Below are 18,165 nucleotides of genomic sequence, written 5' to 3' on the forward strand. Positions count from 1 at the left end.
CATACTATGCAGGCAGGACAGAATGTGGGTCCAAGGTTTTGCGGCTGGGTTGGTGTCCATGTTTCTCTTTCTGTAGACTACGGAGTACCTTCCCACACGAAAGACACTAGAACATAAGCGTAATGATTCCATGGAGGCACCGGCTCTACTTCTCCATTTTCAGGGAGTTGTATGGGTGTTGTCCTCAGCACTGGAGGCCTGCTGTCAGTTTGTGGAGAGCAGCCTTTTGTCTTAGCAACAGCCTGGATTGTTTGGGGATCTCCTTGGCCAACAACTCAATTGAATTCACCTAGTCTCACCACTGGAAACCTCGCCTGCCTACGAGAGATAGCCAGTTGAGGCTTGGTATCCTCCATCACTAGGAGTCTTCATTAGGGTCACCCTCATAGATTCCAGGAAGTTTCTACTGTACTAACTTTCTACGCCACCCCACAAATGCCAATTCCAGCTGTCTCCTTCCACACTCTTTCCTCCTCTCCATCTCCTCCCACACACCTGATCCTCTGCTCCCATTACCACCCTCCCCCAGTCTGCCCGTAAAATCTATTTCCCCTTCCCAGGGAGATCCATGTGTCTCTCCCCCCCCCCAACACACACACACAGACTCTTCTTTATCTAACCTCTATTTGGATCTATGGATTGTAGCTTGGTTATCATTTACTTTAGAGCTAATATGCCCTTATAAGTGAGTACATACCATATTTATCTTTCTGGCCTGAGTTACCTCACTCAGGATGATTTTTTCTAGTTCCATTCATGAGGCGTGATGATTTTTTAAGACATGTATTTAGGACTGCAAAAATGTTATATGTTAAGGATTCATTTTGTTTTATTTTGTGACTATGTGTCTGTGTGGGGTATGTATCTGTGAGCGGAGGTCAGAACCATCTTTCTAGTTTCAAATGGAACTTTAATCTCAATCTCTGTTTTGAGCACCAGTTCTCTCAAGAGCAGAAATGTAATGTTTGTCAATGCCAAGGAGGCATTTCAGAGTTCTCAGGCAGCCGGGCATTTCAGAGTTCTCAGGCAGCCGGGCATTTCAGAGTTCTCAGGCAGCTGGGCATTTCAGAGTTCTCAGGCAGCTGGGCATTTCAGAGTTCTCAGGCAGTTGGAAACTTCGTTTCCTCTGTTCTGACTTGGATGGTTGTTGCTGTTGCGATCATCATAGACTCGGGGAGCCTGGCCCCGAGGCATGGCAGAGATCTGCACGGACTGGTACCAACTACAAAGCCACTGCCCCATCTAGCCCGAAGCCACTGCTGCTTCTCACTGACCTCCACGTTGCCATCTACCACTGTCCTGGTGATGAGAATCGCCTAGGGTCATGTCTGTGACGTAGTTTACAGTTGGAGTTAACTGAGGTGGGGTGACCTATCCTGGATGTGGGTGGCATTGTTGAGCTTAGGTCCAAGACTGAATCAAAAGAAGAAAGTGAGCCAAACACCAGCTTTAGTCTCTCTCTGCGGGACCAGCTGCCTCAGGGGCCCCTTTCCTCATGTCTCCATGGTGATGGACTGTATCCTCAAACTGTGAGCAAAAAATGAACCTTTCCTTCCACAAATCGCTTCTACCATTTTGTCATAGCGATGAGAAACGTGATTAATACAGACCACGTGTATTAATGAACACATCGTCAATGTAACTGCTGATGGAGATGCTGTCCTGCTTAGGCCCAGGGACTCCAAGGAGCTGCTGGTTTTTACTTGAAAATGGAGGTTGTGCCCTGGGCTCCAGCCGGTGAAGCCCATCTGCCTGGTCCGGTCCGGCTTCCTTTGTCCCTCTATACCACTGTGTGCGACAGCCCAAGGAGCTTTGTGGAGAGGCCTCACACAGGACACTTGGCACAGTTCTGGGCTCTCTCAAAGCCCCACACTTTGTTCCGCAGCTCAGGCTGAAGCGCACACCAAATTGCTGGCGCCCGCTCCTCTCTCTCTCTCTCTCTCTCTCTCTCTCTCTCTCTCTCTCTCTCTCTCTCTCTGCCTTTCCCTTCTTTCCCCTCAAAAACTTTTATCTTGCCCCACATAGAAAAAACATGCTCTCAGGTCAATAGTCATTCCTTTTAAAGCTACTGTTTAAGGTATTGTCTCTGCCAGAAGTTTCAAAAGTCTGTTTTGAAACTAAAAGGTTGAGAATTCTTTCTTTTGTGCTCTGTTCCATTGTGGCTCTGCTCCTCTGAGGCCTGGGATGCCCTGGTTAGGGCCACCCATGGTGGAAGGCTGTTGAAAGAAGAGTGCCATTCCCAGCAGGGAGGATGGTGGAGGGGAGGAGACCACTTAATAAACACTCCAGAGAGTTTCCCCGCTGTAACAGGGCAGCTTCCAAATTAAAGAGAAGGGCTGGGAATGCAGCTGAGTGGTAGAACGCTGGCTTCGCATTCATGAAGGATCAAATTAAACTGAGCGTGGTGGCACATGCTTATAATCCCAGCACCCAGGCAGTGGATGCAGAGGAATCCGTTCATGTACATCTGTGAGAGCCAAAGTTACAGTTTTAAGTTTTCATTACTGTGCCTAAGAGATCCATGAAACAAAAATGCCTCTGATCTGCAAGCCCCTGGCCCAAAGGCAGACAGTTCCTGAAATGCTGGAGGCTCATGAGAGGTAACAAGCCACAAGTTTTTCATTCCCCTAACCAAGTTTGTTCGACCCATCTGCACAGGATGAGCTTGATCACATGTGGGCCCGAGGTTCACAGGATGGAGGTACGTCAGGATGTATGCTTGCCCCCAATTGGACCTGATGGGAAATGCAATGAATTATGGGTCTTCCTTCTTTAGTCGCTACAAACTATAATTCTGGGCCATTTCCCAGGAACCTGCATATGGACCTGGCCAGAGCCCATCCACATGGCCAGTATTTAATTAAAGCTTGCTTCAAATTTGGCTTTAAATTGTGGTAGCAGTCTTATTCTCGATCGGTGGGATTAACACATCCTCAGCTGCATATTGAGTTCAAGGTCAACCTGGACTAGAGACTCTGTCTCAGAAAGAAACAAAACAACAACAAAGCCTGTTTTGCTGGGTCTTACGTTACTAGATTGATAGACCTACCCATGTCCTTTTTGAATTTAAAAAAAAAATTAATTTTTATTTTATATGTTTTGCCTGCCTGTATGTATGTATCCCATTTATGTGCTTGGGAACCTCAGGAGCTGGAAGAGGGCACTGGATCCCCTGGAACCGTAGTTACAGATGGCTGTGAGCTGCCTTGTGGAGACTCTGGAAGAATAGCCAGTGACCTTAACCGCTGAACCGTCTTCCCAGCCACCCTGCCCCCTGTCTTTTTCCTACTGCTCAAAGAAACATCGTGGTTGTCTTTCCAAATCAGGATGACTGTCTCCTCATGTCCACAGTTGCATAAATGCCATTGTCTCCAGATGTGGTTTTAGTCCGTTACATTGATGGGCTCTTAGAAGTGTCAGGTTCCTGCTTTTGAAATAGTAGCCGCATCGAACATTCTCCAAAACACATATTTCCTTTCTGAGGGGATTGTCCTCAATATACTAGAAGCAGCCCTGCTGCGTCATGGAATGCATCAGTTTTATATTTGGGTTCTTCTGGTCGCACAAAACCCTACAAATATGCATCAATTTCTACCTCAGCCAGAAACCTATAGAGACGGCAGTGTCCACCAATGTCCACTAACATGGGCATTTATCGAGCTAGAGACATTCTTGTTTCTTTGGGAGCTGTTTCATTTGAGACAGGATCTCGTGTGTAGCTGTGGCTGGCCTGAGACCTGCTGTGTAGACCTGGCCTCACACTCCTGTGCTGCCCCTGCCTCTGCCTCCCCAGGGCTAGAATTAAAAGTGAGCCACCATGCTGGGCAGGACTTCTTTTCCTGTGTGAATTGCTTATTTGTTTCCTTAGAATATTTTCTCTATGAAACATTTTCATTATTTGATTCATAAAGGATCTTTACATGTGAAGGAATATAGATCTTTAGCTATTTTTTCCTAATTTGCCATATAATAAACTTCGTCCTTTTTATATAAAAGCATAAATATTGTGTGGGATAAGTCTATGAAATAGATTCCTTTCTGCCTTTTGTACTACACAATGGGGAGCTACTCTATTTTAATATTAGGTCACTATTTGTGTCTTATTGTAAACATTTTGCGTTTCTGTTGGTTGTTTGCTTGGTTGGTGTTTTGGAGACAGGGTCTCACTGTGCAGCTCTGGAGGGCCTTAAACCCCCAGAGATCTGCCTGCCTCAGCCTCCCAAGGCATGAGCTATCACACCAGGCACATGCTGGGTTTTCTCCTTCACATTTTAAGTACTAGAATTTGTCCAGGGGTAAGGTTGAGATACACTATCTTTTCTGTATGTCTCAGTGCCTATTATTGGATACTATGTCTCTTCCCTGCTCTCCTTTTCAGGTAATGTAGCACATTTCACCACAGGCTCCAGCATTATTGATTTGAGGATTACCCAGAGACTTCAATTCCTTTTCTTTGACCTTATTATCTTCTCTTCTATGAAGTGGACAAGCGTGTGCTGGCCTTTACGTGGCTGTGGTAGAATGAGGAGGAGAGGATATATCAGCTGCCTTTCCTTCCTCCCCAATGGGAGTTCCTGGGAATGACAGGATGCCTGCTCCTCAGAAGGACTGGGCTCGCCATAGTCCTCAAATTAGCTTTAAACCCCAAGGTGGACTTGAAGTCCTTTGACAAAAGTCCAAGCCCACAGAGTTAACAGAACGCTAATGATGTTATATGAGGGGCCTGCAATTCATTGTAAAGGTGCTTCCTGAGAGCCTGACCCCAGGAGCTGACCTTCACATGCACATGGTGGCGCATGCGTGCACACACGTGAACACACACACACACACATGAACACACACACGTGGACACACACACACTAAACAAATAATTCAAATGCTACATGAATCCTGGAAGATGAGAAGTGCTGTGGAAAAAGCGAAGCGGAGCTGGAAGCCTGGGAGCACAAGAGTGTGGCCCCCGGTCAGGCAGTCAGAGGAGGCCTCCACCAGGAGGTGACCTTTGAGCAAAGATTTGGCAACGGGGAGGGCATGAGTCAGGAGGTTTTCTGCGCAAAACATTCCAGGCAAAGGCATCTCCCTGTGAAGGTCTAAAGGGCATGTGCCTGGCACATGTGAGTAGAGCTAAGAAGACAGCAGCCTGGGCACTTTGTGTGTGTGTGTGCCCACGTGCGCGTGCGCAAACACACTCAAGAGTGCATAGGAACGGAATGTTCATGGAGGAGAAAGGCCAGACAAAAAGGTAAGGAGTTGGGTGGGAACTGATTATCCAGGACCTCAAAGGCCTGCTTTCAAACAGTGGAGCCATCTCACCTCTTTTTTATTTACTTTTTATTCACCGTCCACATGACTAAATACTAGTAACAACCCCAAAAGCACTGATATAGATGGCTTCATGGCACATGCCCATAAAGATGACAGGAAGCTGAAGTAGAGGATCACCAGCTTGAGGCCAGGCTAGACTATAGAGCAAGATCCTGTCTTAAGAAAAAAGTGCCAGGCCATACTGCAGGCCTTTAATCTCAGCATTGGAGACAGAGGCAGGTGGATCTCTTAGTTCGAGGCTAGCCTGGTCTACAGAGCGAGTTCCAGGACAACTAGAGTTAAATAGAGAAACCCTGTCTGGAAAAATAAAAACGAAAAGAAAAGAAACACATAACCAAACTTAGGTGTGTTGTTGCACACCCAGCCCCTAGGAGGAGGAGGCAAGAGGATCAGGAATTGAAGGGCAACTCTGGCTACGTAAGAGTTAGAGGCCATACTGGGCAACATGAACTCTGTCTTAAAAACAAAAAAAGTTCACTTAAGCAACATATGTAAAGTCAATCAAATTGGTACTATTTCCAGTATATGCCAAGCTAAATATTTACAGCAAAATAATACAGGTATATTGCAATATAATATGTATATTGTTACATGTACAATTGTCCCTCAGGATCCTGTGGCTACTAAACTCCGTAGATGCTCAAGTCTCTCATATAAAATGGCATGGTGTTTGCATTCAACCTCTGCACCTCTTCCTATGTACTTCAAAGCACGTGTTACTTACAGTACCAACTGGAGTAGAAATGCTACTGTACCGTGTTTGCTTATGGAGCAACGACAAGAAAGCAGCCCACATGTGCTCAGTACAGATGTATTCTCCTTCTGAATATTTTCAGTCAGAAGATGGTTAAGTGCTGTGGATATCGCTCTATATAAATAAAACACTGATGGCCAGTGACCAGACAGGAAGTATAGGCGGGACAAGGAGAGAGGAGAATTGGGGAAACAGGAAGAAGGAGGCAGAGACACTGCAGCCATGGCCAGGACTAGCAACATGTAAAGACACCGGTAAGCCACCAGCCACATGGCAAGGTATAGATTTATAGAAATGGGTTAATTTAAGATATAAGAACAGTTAGCAAGAAGCCTGCCACGGCCCTACAGTTTATAAGTAATATAAGTGTCTGAGTGATTATTTTATACGTGGATTGTGGGACTGCGGGGCTTGGGGAACCTGGAGAGAAGCCCTCCAGCGACAGTTAAGTTCACTGAAGGAAATCTGAAGGCAATGGAAGACTGACTGCATGTAACTGTATATAACATAGACAGACATACGCCTACTCGGGCCTCCTCAGGCTCCTGCATTCACAGGGTGCACATACATGCACTCAGGAACACACACACACACACACACACACACACACACACACACACTCAATAAATAAATATATTTTAAAACTTTTAAATACACTATCAAATATTACATATGTGATATGTGTATTAGTTAAAAAGTAAATGTTAAAATTCAGATAACTGGGTTTATTATACTAAGAAATAATTCAAATGAATTTGTATTACTGTAACTCAATGTAATGCTTTAACAATAATTCCATTATGTAATAAGGTCACTGTGTTAAATCTATATAAATGAAAGCTATTTTTTTAAAATTCTAAGCAAATGATTAGAGATAGAGGGAAAAAACTGAGCTTGGTGAAAATATGTAAGCTGCATGAGAGCCAAGAATATAAAAACAACTAGCAATCTGAGAATTCTTATAGCATGTAAAACAACACTTCATAACTGTTTTCTCAAAGTGTCCAAAGTGTAAAAAAAAATTCCAAGTTTATCATAACTGCAGGGATGTCTTTGTGGCCTCAAAGATACTCCAATTTTGTTTTTCCCAAAAAAGCAGTAAGTGGAATACAACAAGATAAAGCTCTCTTAACTGATGAAGAAAGACTTGGTTCAGATTAGACTGATTTTGTTTTAGAAGCCTCATTATCTGATATGTTTGTGGCACAGATTCGCATTCTTCTGCCTCAACTGTACTCAGAATAGCTCTATAATTTTAACCGGCTATTTCAAATGCATGAGAAACTTTGCATCATGGCTAATTCTATAATATATCTATATATCTATATCTGTATATTCACATTAGCTGTCACCAGTCTGTGAAAATTCTACTAAATATCTTAAGAGAAGCTGGGCTTGGTGGTTTACCACTCTAATGGGAAACTGAGGCAAAGAATTATATTGTAAAGTTCTATTCTAACCTTGGGCTTTATAGTGAGTTTTTCTGGACAACCTGGGGTACAGAGTGAGACCTTGTTTTGAAGACAAGGAAGAAAGGAGAGGAAGGAAGGGAAAAAAAAGAAGGAAGGGAGGGAGGGAGGGCAGAAAAGAGGGATACTTAGAAGAGAATTGAAGTTCTGAAAACACCACCAAGTCCTTTGTTGTCAGAACAAGCTCTGAAACACTAACAGCTTGACCTTTGAACCGAAGTTGTTGTTTTTTTTTAATTCCTGACTTGTCTCACACTTATTTGTTGTTGTTGTGTGTGTGCACATCTGTGGGAGGCAGAGGGCAACTTTTAGGAGTTGACACTTCCCTACCATGTAGCTAGAGGTTTCCTGCCTTGCCCACAGTCAGGACAAATCTTTGTCACCCGCCAGTCTCACAGCCGCTCAGACCCAACCAAGTAAACACAGAGACTTATATTGCTTACAAACTGTATGGCCGTGGCAGGCTTCTTGCTAACTGTTCTTATAGCTTAAATTAATCCATTTCCATAAATCTATACCTTGCCATGTGGCTTGTGGTTTACTGGTGTCTTCACATGCTGCTTGTCATGGCAGCAGCTGGCAGTGACTCCTTCTGTCTTCCTGTTCCCTCAGTTCTTCTCTCTGTTAGTCCCGCCTATACTTCCTGCCTGGCCACTGGCCAATCAGTGTTTTATTTATTGACCAATCAGAGCAATTTAACATACAGACCACCCCACAGCACTACCACTTTGTGGGTCCTGTATCAAGTTTAGGTTATCTGGCTTGGTGGAGCCACTGAGACATCCCACTGGTTCCCTTTTTACAAAGTTGATAAATTTTCAAATCATGAAACGAACTATTATTCTATAAGTCAGTGTTGTAAGTTCATTAGTTAAGACTGCCCCTGACATTCTTGACTATTTACATAGTTTTCTGGAAATTTACATAACTGGGTCTTGAAAACAGAAGTAGCAACATATATATTGTCTTCAGACTTTCTTAAACATGTACATATTTTGATGACATATGTATTGTAAAATACTTCAAGGGAGGCTAAAATGTTCTACTTAAATTTTGCTGAACTGATAAAGGCATTTATACTTTTAAACAGGACTCATATTTGTAGTGTCTGAGGCTTAGTAAGTTTGTTCTTGGTGAAACACTTCAAAATATGCAAAAGAATGGCAAGTTTTACCTTTGGAGAACTTTCTAGAACAGTGGTACTCAACCTGTGGGTCACTGCTTTTTGGGGAGTTGAATGACCTTTTCATAGGAGTTGCCTAAGACCATCGAAAAACACAGATATTTACATTATGATTTATAGTGGTAGCAATGAAAATAATTTTATGGTTGGGGGTCACTACAACCTGAGAAACTGTATTAAAGGGTCACAGCATTAGGAAGGTCGAGAATCACTGTTCTAGAAGAATATCGAAAGTTTCAACTTCTAAAGGGCCAGTTAAAAATATTAATTCAGAATTCACCAGAATTTTATTCATTTGCAATCTCAAACATTTGTGCCACAATATTGCCTGTGAAAATGGAGTCTTACTAGACGTATCACTCACTTGAAAATGCACTTGCAGAGATGGTGGGATGGATATTTATTGTCAACTTGACAAGTCTAGATTCACCTAGGAGCCCAGATTCTAGGCCTGCCCAGGAGGGGTTATCCACGTTGTTAGGTTCTGAGCACGCCTGAGAGGGATCACCCGGATTAAGTTAACAGAGGTGGGAAGACTCCCTGTCACTGCAAGTGGCACCACTCCATAGGCTGGGGTCTTGGACTGAATGGAAAACAGAAAGCAAGCTGAGCATAGAGAGTTCATCTTTCCTTGCTTCTTCATCTCAAGTGCAATGTGGCCAGCTGTCTCCAGCTCCTGTCGCCATGATTTGTTCATCATGATGGACTGTACCATGCCACTGAGAGGCACAACTTTCCTGTCTTGATCTGCTTCTGTCGGGTGTTCTTCACAGAGTGAGACAGGGAAGTAACAAAGATGGCGGCGTGTTCACGGATGGAGTTCATTCTTCATTACCTGCATGGGTTTCTCTGCAGCTTCCTGTGAATGCCTCGCTTTTGTTCAATAGAAACTGTAGATATTTGATTTTGAAATATCCGTGTGGATAGTACAAATGCTTTGTAACCCTCCTACAGATATTTGTAGGATTCTGTACATACAAATAAAACAATAGTTTTGTATTTGGGTAATAGCCATAGTGGAAACATGAGCTTATTTTCTAAAATGTCCAAAATGATGAGAATTAGAAACTCTTGAAAGGTTGGACAGCAACGTGGCTATTCATGCCATTCATTATCTTTCTTTTCTTTTTGGTTTAGAAGCAGACAGCAGCCATGAGACAATACGCTTCCTTACGTTTACTCTTAGTGGAGAGTGAGTCTTCATCTTTTCATTGCAAGTTGTTCTATCAAAAGTCTAGAGATACCTGCATTTCTCATGTCCACCGAAAAGGAAACATGGGAACAAATTTGAAATTGCCCTTTTTGTAGACCTATGTTTTACCCAGTTAAAAAGGGGGTCGGAGGTGGGGGTAGCCATTTGTAAATTAAAAACAAAATGGGGACACAAGCTAGGCATGGGTTTTTCTTAACTTCTTTCTTTTTTTATTGCAAATAAATTTTTATTAAATAAATAAATATTTATTCTATGCTGCTCTTCATTCAGGTCACATGGGTTCAGGATTTCTTTCCTTTCCAAGGATGCTCAGTCCAGTGTTATTTATTATCAGCCCTTTATTTTTTTTTCTTTTCATGAGAAATTCAAGGATTTCTACCAGAAGATTTCTGGTGACTTCTTCAAACGACTTACTTTAGAAACCATTTTAATGTAGGTCTCTCACTCGTTGACATCCAACATATTTGAAGAGTTCTGCTAATATTCATTCCTAACACTCTTAATAATTTTTTGAAGGATATGCCAGTACCACACTGAAACAAACATCCATTCGCAGGTATCTTCAATTCTGCCTTCATAATCAAGACAAGCCTCATTAGTGCCATAATCCCTTTGTGGAGTCCTATATTCCTTCTTGTATGTATCAAAACTCATACTGAACAATGAGTTCTGGGTTGCAAAAGAGGATTTACTGTTGCACCTGTCTAGCCTGCCTTTGTCCACCAGCTGAAGAAAACCATACTCAAGTGCTGCTTAACTTCTTTCTTATAGAACAAACAAAGAAGTTCAAGCAGAAATACGGAGGTGACTAGAAACAGTGCTCGCTGGCTCTTGTCACTTCCCCAGGAATTTTTGTTTGCCTGTTATTTGAAGATGTGCTAGCTTCCCTGACCACAGCTTAGAAGGAGGAGTCAGGCTTGTCTCAAGGGTGCTGGACCATTTGCTCACACAATAGATTTAAAGGCTGTATGACTTCATTTCCCATTTTTGGGTTCTTTTTCATTAAAAATGAGAACAGAAATATGGTATGGACCATCTGGAATCAAATGCTTAAACACTATAGACTTAAAAATGTTTTAGTGAAAAATCCAACACAAGTAAGAAATACTTGTGTTGCTACCAAGCTGTGCTTATTTAATTTGATGTTTATTTGATATTACTGAGTGATAAATTAGGTGGAAGTAGAAGAGCCTGAGAGTGTGACTGACCAGATAAAGAAACAACTGTGACTTGGAAGTTAAACAAGAATACCTTCAGGAAGAATCAATTACCCCAAAAGTTCGGAATAGTGTGAAGAAATTGGCTGAGCAAACTGTCTACTTGTTTAAGGGTATCCTCCATTGTGTGTGATGTTTTAGGCATATAGAGTAATCCATGAACATTTTATCCCTCCATGAAGCTCTTGTTGAAGTACCTAGGCTAGTCTTTGTTCCTACTTGGACCCTCACTAACACACAGAGCATATCAGGAAGACATTTGATTCTTTGGGTAGAGGACACTGGGTGGTTCTTCTATCCCTCAGCCCTTAAGTCACTGACTCATAGGTGAGTAACTCAAATGGTGGCATCTTTCTTCCAGCTGAGTTGGGGAGATCTAGTGGCACTTATGGAAAACTGTTGGGTATGGAGATTTTAAGGGTAGAAGTTGTGACGAGAGGTGAAACTTAGTATAAGAGTATGGACCCCCTGGCAGAGACTAACAAGGAGTTAGACATAATGGGCATCTATCTCATAGTGCAGGGAGACTCCAAGTTTCAGTCACAGTGTGGTAACCCAACACATTAAGAAGCCTCAGTCACATCCGATGGTTTGTACCCCGAAGGTCTGAAAGTCATGTGTGAACCAAAAGAAGGACTTTAATCAACCCTGGAACGTGCAGATAACCATACCTGGCACTGACTTTCATAAGGCAATTTATCATACTGTCATGAGCTTTGACAAGCTTAGCATGATGTGCAACTGATCAGGCCAAGGAGCCCGACAACACAAGTGTGTCTTCCTAGAGTACCTTCCAAGAACCTCAGAAACAATGGTACCTCAGAGTAATTAGCAAAGGTTACAGGGAAAAGACAGTGACATTGACCATGGCTCAAACGTGTAGAGAGGGAAAGATTGCAAGAAAGAAGGGCCAGTGGCCAACTCTCTCAAAGAAAGAGACTCTTTGTCCCTTAGCAGTTATCAATTGCCATTAGCAGCCCAGCTAGGGACTGAGTTATTGAGAGTCCCTCCACCTTCCATGCTGGCATTGTTAACTCTCTGGATCTTGTGGAGATCTTGTGTGGGTACCCACGGCTGCTGTGAATTCGTCTGTGTAACAGTCATGTCATGTTCAGAGGCCAGCCTTTCACAGCATTCCTCTCCATTCCTCAGGTTTGTGCATCCATCCTTTCTACACCGTCTTCAATACCGTTCCCTGAACCTCAAAGTGGGCAGGGATCACACAGATGTATGGTCTATTCTCAACACTCACAGCCTATTATTCTCTGAATTTTGAACAGTCTGAATTTAAGGGTATATTTTCTCTACAAAGACTCCCACAAGCTAAACAAAAAACTGTACAATATTTATACAGAAGATAATGTTTTGAGCTGCCCTTGAATTTCACAATTGTAATGAAATAGCCAACTGGGCCCACACACACTCCCCAGGCATCACAGAAAAGCCACTTAGTCTTCCTCTTTCTCATCTTCCTCTTCCTCCTCCTCTTCATCTTCTATTCATTCTTCTTCGAGCCTGCTGCCCTACCAGGGCCCTTCTTTCTTGCATCACTTTGGCCCTCTGCAAGGCATGCAATATCCTGCAGTTCATGCTTCTCCTTTAGCTCAGCAGCCTTCTGCCCATATGGTGGTTTATCTTCGGCTGACTGCTCAGACCACATCTCACCCAGTTTCCTTGCTCTATTCCCAACAGACAAGCCTGGGTGTTCACACTTGATCATTGGACAATGTTCTGAGCAAAACAGGAAGAAGGCAGATGGTGGTCTTTTGTGAGTATTTGGGTCTTCCCCCGCTTCTTTTCTTATTGCCTTATGAGGAACATAATTCTTCATCTGCTCTAATAGTATGATAGCAAGCCTTGTCGCTTTGGGCTGTGTTTTCAAACTTCAACTTTTCCTTTGCAGGCATGGTCATCTTCAAGAGCTCAGCAAAGTTGGCCTGGAACCTGGGCATGTCTTCTGCTGCCCTTCTATCAAGTCCGCAGGAAGACAGTCTTGAGGGCCATTCTTCCCCCTGTCACTGGGGTCTCTTTTACCCATGGTGGCCCTGAGAGTCTCTACCTGAGTTAGCATTCTTGTGAGTCCAAACCAAACACTGCCTTTGCAAGACTCTGCTGTCAACTGGTTTCACTTTTTCGTATTATTTTTAATAGATGCTTCTTTACTTTAGCTTTGATTTTTTTCCCTCATTATGGCGCAACAATTTTGGTAATAAAACAAGCAACCAACTCTTGTTTGGTAATAAAGTTGCTACCTACTCTATAGGTATGTACCTGTCTTTTTTTTTTTCTTTTAAAGTAAAGTGTGGTGTTTTTAAGACTGGACTGTAGCTCAGTTGGTAGAGTGCTTGCCTAGCATACACAAAGCCCTGGTTTCAATCCCCCAGTATTGCATAAGGTAGCTATGGTGACTCATGTCTGTAGTATCAGAAGTCCAGAAGTAGACAGAGGGGGATCAGAAGTTCACAGTCAACCCCAGTGACACAGTGAGTTCGAGGCCAGCCTCATCTATATGAACACCATTTTAAAAGAAAAAAAAAGTTGATGTTTTTCTCTTTTGTTTTCTGTGTTTTCCAAATTCTTTTGGTAGACAGAAGGAAAGAAATGAACAGTTATTGAGTTCCAGTCATGTACCAAATTTGTATATTAAGTGTCTGTTAGTATTATAAACGAGCATTCAGTTTTACTCAGAAACAGTTTTTATATTGTTATCTTTGTGTGCCCTGGATTTCACGACAGTAATATTTACCTAAGGTGCTTTAACCAGCTCTTCAGTGACAGTAAATTATTTAAATTTATTGTCTCCCTCTAGGGCCAAAGCTTTATAGTTTTTGTTTCATTTCTTGTTGCTTTGTTGTTATTGACATTGTTTGAGATACTGAGGCCAGAGCCCAGGGCCTTGTCCATGCTAGACAAGCAAGTTCTCTACCACTGAGCCTCCAGGCCTTTGCTGGAGGTTTTTATAGCTGTAGATTGTACTGAAAAAGTCTTTCAGCTTTTATATTTGCAAAAGACACTCATGCACCACACACAGCCACAACCAAAGCAGAATGAGAAATAACCAAACCCAGAAGACTGACATGATGATATAGTTGTGAGAATCAGTTCAAAGGATCTATCACTTCATCCTTTGGTTCTGCCTATGTTCTCATCTGTGAGATTAAAACTTTTTTTTTAATCTTTGAAGCTTTGAATGTCACTCTCCTCTATCATCTACATCCATTAAATATCACATGTCTTTGCCACTGAAGAAATTGACAAGCAGACATCCCAAATAGTCCTCCAGATGTTCAAGAAAGCGTTTTTGACTAAGGACAAATTGTTTCCAGTGGTTTCTTTCCTAGATTTCATGCACTGCTGTTCGCTTTCAAAGATGCTTGCTGATCTCTTTAGGCTTGAGAAACACCTCCTGATGTTTATTTCTTCACCACAAGACAGTTCAGAGATACTCAGATACCAAGTGCAGGCTCCACCCCCAGGTTAGTTCTTGCAGTGGGTTGTAGGTTTCAAAGAAAACATTGCTGATGCAGACTTATGAAGTTGCGAATATTTGCAAGTGGGTTAGAGAGTGACTTCGGCCAGCAGATTAGATTCCTGGACTTGATCTCCTGGCTGTCAGGGAAACACCACCAAGATATTTATTGCTCACTGTTGCCACGAATTCAATGCTCTTAAAAGAGCTCTCTAACCTAGCACTTGCTAAGGGGCCACTAGATGATGGGACTTGCTAACATCAGTGAACTCTAGGGACATGAGCACATTTAATCACTGCTCTCATTGTAAAATTAATTCATTGGCCAAAGCTATCCTGTGCTGGCTAGATCTATGTCAACGGACACGAGTCAGTCATCTGAGAGGAGGAGGCCTCAATTAAGAAAATGTCTCCATAAGATCTGGTGTGGCTGCCCGGCGGTGGTGGCGCACACCTTTAATCCCAGCACTCAAGAGGCAGAGGCAGGTGGATCTCTGTGAGTTCGAGGCCAGCCTGGGCTACCAAATGAGTCCCAGGAAAGGCACAAAGCTACACAGAGAAACCCTGTCTCGAAAAACCAAAAAAAAAAAAAAAAAAAGGATCTGGTGGGACAAACCTATAGGACATTTTCTTAGTTAGTGATTGATGGGGTGATGGGGGAGGACCACATCATTGTGGGTGGTTCACTCCTGGGCTGGTGGTTCTGGGTTCTCTAAGAAAGGAGACGAAGCAAGTCATGGGGGAGCAAGCCAGTAAGCTGCTCCCCTCCATGGACTCTGCATCAGCTCCTGCCTCCAGGTCCCTGCCCTGTTTGAGTTCTTGTCTGGACTTCCTTCGATGATGAACAGTGCTGTGGGAGCATGAGCCAAATAGACCCTTTCCTCCCCAAGTCACTTTGGCCATGGGGTTTTGTTGTAGCAATAAAAACCCTAAGACAAATTTCAATTTTTTAAAAAATGTTTTTGGGTTGGGGATTTAGCTCAGTGGTAGAGTGCTTGCAAGCGCAAGGCCCTGGATTCGATCCTCAACTCAAAAAAACAAAAAACAAAAAACAAAAATGTTTTCATTTAACACATCAACTATTAAATCTATTAGGATGTATGTTGGTACATAAGGGTAAGTAGACTCTACATGTTCACTTACATGAAAAGATGTTCGGCCTCACTAAGCACCAAAGCAACGAAAACCAACCATGATGACAGGTTGCTTCATACCTGTGAGCACAGCAATCCCAAACAGAGAGGAGGGATCGAGTGTGGTGACGGTGTGCAGCACGGGGAGCCTTTGTGCACTCAGGGCGAGGATATAAATTAGGGGAGCCAATGCACAAAACAACGTGATGGTTCCTCAAAAAACCTGAAAACAGAGCCAACTATCTTTTTGTTTGTTAGTTGTTTTTTTGTTTTTTGTTTTATTTTTCGAGACAGGGTTTCTCTGTGTAGTTTTGGTGCCTGTCCTGGATCTCAATCTGTAGACCAGGCTGGCCTCGAACTCACAGAGATCCTCCTGCCTCTGCCTCCCGAGTGCTGGGATTAAAGGTGTGCGCCACCACTGCCCGAAGCCAACTATTTTATGAGATGTTTGTAGTCCGACTTCCGGACACATGTGGAAAGGAAATGACGTCAGCATCTTGAAGAGACGTCTGCACTGCCGTGTTGATCGCAGCACTAGTCACAACAGCCAAGTCATGTGTCCTGGTTCGTGTTTTTGTTACAATAGATTCAAGCTGGAAGGGAAGAGGGAACCTCAACTGAGAAACTGTCTCCATCAGATTGGCCTGGGGGTGAGTCTGTGGAGTATTTTCTTGATTATGGATTGATGTACTAGGGCCCAGACTATTGGTTGAGGTGCCATCCCTGGGCAGGTAGTCCTGGGTGGTATAAGAAAGCAGGTTGGGTAAGGCATGAGGAGCAAGTCTGTAAGCAGAACTCCTCCCGCTCCTCCATGGCTTCTGTTTCAGCTCTTGTCCTGACTTCACTTCGTGACGATCTCTGTGTAAGCGGGAGCACACTGTTTCCGGCCTGTCTTAGTCACTGGTCTATTGTTGTGATGAAATACCATAAACAAGGCAACTTATATAATAAAGCAGAGAATTGGGGGCTTGCTTTGAGTTTCAGAGGGTGAGTCCATGATCATCATGGTGGGGAGCATTGCAGCAGACAGGCAGGCATGGTGCTCGAGCAGAAGTTGAGAGCTTACGTCCTGATCTGCAGGCAGAAAGAGGGAGACTGAGTCTAGCTTGGGCTTAGTGAAACCCCCAGTGACACACTTCCTCCAACAAGGCCACACCTCTAACCTTTCCCAAACAATTCCTTTAACTGGATCCAAGCATTCAAATGTAGGAGTCTGCTTTTGGTCACAGTGTTTATCGTGGCAACAGAATGCAAATTAGGACAACAGAGAAACAACTGGGCCCATCTGCAGATGAATGGATGAAGAAAGCAGGATATCCTCGGGAGCAGAATAGTATACAATCATAAAAAGGAGATGCTGGCATTTGTGGCAAGATTGATTGATTAGCCTGCAAGACATTATGAGTCAAAAACTGAGTGTCAGACACAGAGAGACAGGTCATAGAAGGTCTCTCTCACACACAGAGACTCAAAATAACATCAAGCTGCTGACCCCAGCGGTCCATGCCTGTAATCTTGGTACTCAAGAGGCAGGGGCAAGAGGATTGATGCAGGTTCAAAGCTAACTCAGTCTATATACAGAGTTCCAAGCCAGCCAGGGCTGCATAGAGAGACCCTGTCGCAAAAGAAACAAATGAACATAATAAATGACCAAATAAATAGTGATAAACGATCTTGTGTATACTCAGCTTGATTTGTCCTTTGTCCTTATGTTAAAAAGAAAAGGCCAAGATAACAAACAAGTATGAAGCATTCAGATTGCTTTATCGTGAGAGCAGCTGGATAGAGATGGTCTCCTATGCTGTGGGACTCATTTATCTATGCCAAGCCAGAGCCTGAGAATTACCCATTTGCCTAGAAGTGTATTAAACCAGCTGTCTAAATAACCCTTATAATGTTCCAAAATAGAAACCTCCAAAAAAAATTCTTAAAAGTAGCAAAAATTAGTTTTCCCTAAGGGTGAGTCTGCTAATTGATTATTTAGTACCAAGTAATTAGACTTAAAATCATATACATGTTGTATTTATGAATCTAAAGTGTGTGTGTGTGTGTGTGTGTGTGTGTGTGTGTGGTGTAATCATAAGGATAAAAGAAAAAGAGGCTGTGAATTTGAGAGGGGGTTGGGTAGGAACATGGAATGGATTAAGGAAGGAGTGGAGTGGGAGAAGGGAATTGATGTAAACACAATATATATATATATATATATATATACATATATATATAATTTTATGTAATTATGCAAGTTATATAAATATATAAATACAGTATATATAATTTAAAAATAAATTTAATAAAGATAATTTTCAAAATGGGCTGGAGAGCTGACTCAGTGGTTAAGACTGCCTACTGCTTTTACAGAGGACCTGAGTTTGGTTCCCAGAACCCATGTTGTGTGGCTTACA

At 42.8% G+C, this 18,165-nt stretch overlaps 1 non-coding gene and 1 pseudogene across 1 annotated transcript; both read right to left on the bottom strand.

The window, feature by feature from the left end:
• Positions 1 to 10,567: 10,567 nt before the first annotated feature.
• On the bottom strand, positions 10,568 to 10,695 carry LOC114699910. Its single transcript, XR_003735612.1, has one exon. It is a non-coding gene; the product is annotated as a small nucleolar RNA SNORA40 (small nucleolar RNA).
• Positions 10,696 to 12,609: 1,914 nt separating this feature from the next.
• Positions 12,610 to 13,113, bottom strand: LOC114699790 (annotated as a pseudogene).
• Positions 13,114 to 18,165: the final 5,052 nt, after the last annotated feature.

Source organism: Peromyscus leucopus, chromosome 9, assembly GCF_004664715.2.
Source record: "Peromyscus leucopus breed LL Stock chromosome 9, UCI_PerLeu_2.1, whole genome shotgun sequence".
Lineage (NCBI taxonomy): Eukaryota > Metazoa > Chordata > Mammalia > Rodentia > Cricetidae > Peromyscus > Peromyscus leucopus.